Raw genomic sequence first — 949 nt, forward strand, 5'->3', positions numbered from 1 at the left:
ACGCCTCTGGCCGCACAACTGAGCCGATAGGAAAGGCCTTGGGGAATAGAGGGAGAGAGGAAGGGACGGAAGGCAGGAGGAGGGGACGAAGGAAGGGGAGGAAGAAGGGAGGGGAGGAAAGAAAGGGAGAGAGGAAGGGACGGAAGGCAGGAGGAGGGGACGAAGGAAGGGGAGGAAGAAGGGAGGGGGGGAAAGAAAGGGAGAGAGGAAGGGACGGAAGGCAGGAGGAGGGGACGAAGGAAGGGGAGGAAGAAGGGAGGGGGGGAAAGAAAGGGAGAGAGGGAGGGACGGAAGGCAGGAGGAGGGGACGAAGGAAGAGGAGGAAGAAGGGAGGGGGGGAAAGAAAGGGAGAGAGGGAGGGACGGAAGGCAGGAGGAGGGGACGAAGGGAGGAGAAGAAGAAGGGAGGGGAGAATAGAAAGGGAGAGAGGGAGGTGCGAAAGGAATGGGAGAAAAAAGGGAGGGGAGGAAGAAAGGGAAGGGGGAGAGTAGGGGAGAGAGGGAGGGACAAAAGTAAGGAGGCGGGGAAGAAGGATGGGGAAAGAAAGGCAGGGGGGAGAGGAGGAGAGAGAGGGAGAGACGAAAGGAAGGAGAAGGGGAAGATGGAAGGGGAAGAAGGAAGGGGAGGAGAGGAAGACAGGAGGGGAGGAGAGGAAGGGAGGGGAGGGAGGGACGAATGAAAGGGAGGAGAGGAAGGGAGAGAGGGTGAGGAAAGAGAGGGGGAGAAAGAGAAGGAGGGACGAAAGAATGAAGGGGAAGGGACGAAATGAGGGAGGAAGGAGGCGGAGAAGAGAGGCGAGAGAGGGAGAGAAGAGAGGAGATGAGAGAGGGAGGCGGAAAAGAGGAGACAGAGAAGCTAAAAAAAAAGGAGTGAAGAAATGGGGAAGAGAGGAAAAGAAAATGTGAGGAAATTAAGACAGGAAAGGAGAAGGGACAGAATAATAGGACAC

This window comes from Penaeus monodon, chromosome 27, assembly GCF_015228065.2.
Source record: "Penaeus monodon isolate SGIC_2016 chromosome 27, NSTDA_Pmon_1, whole genome shotgun sequence".
NCBI classification, from domain to species: Eukaryota; Metazoa; Arthropoda; class Malacostraca; order Decapoda; family Penaeidae; genus Penaeus; species Penaeus monodon.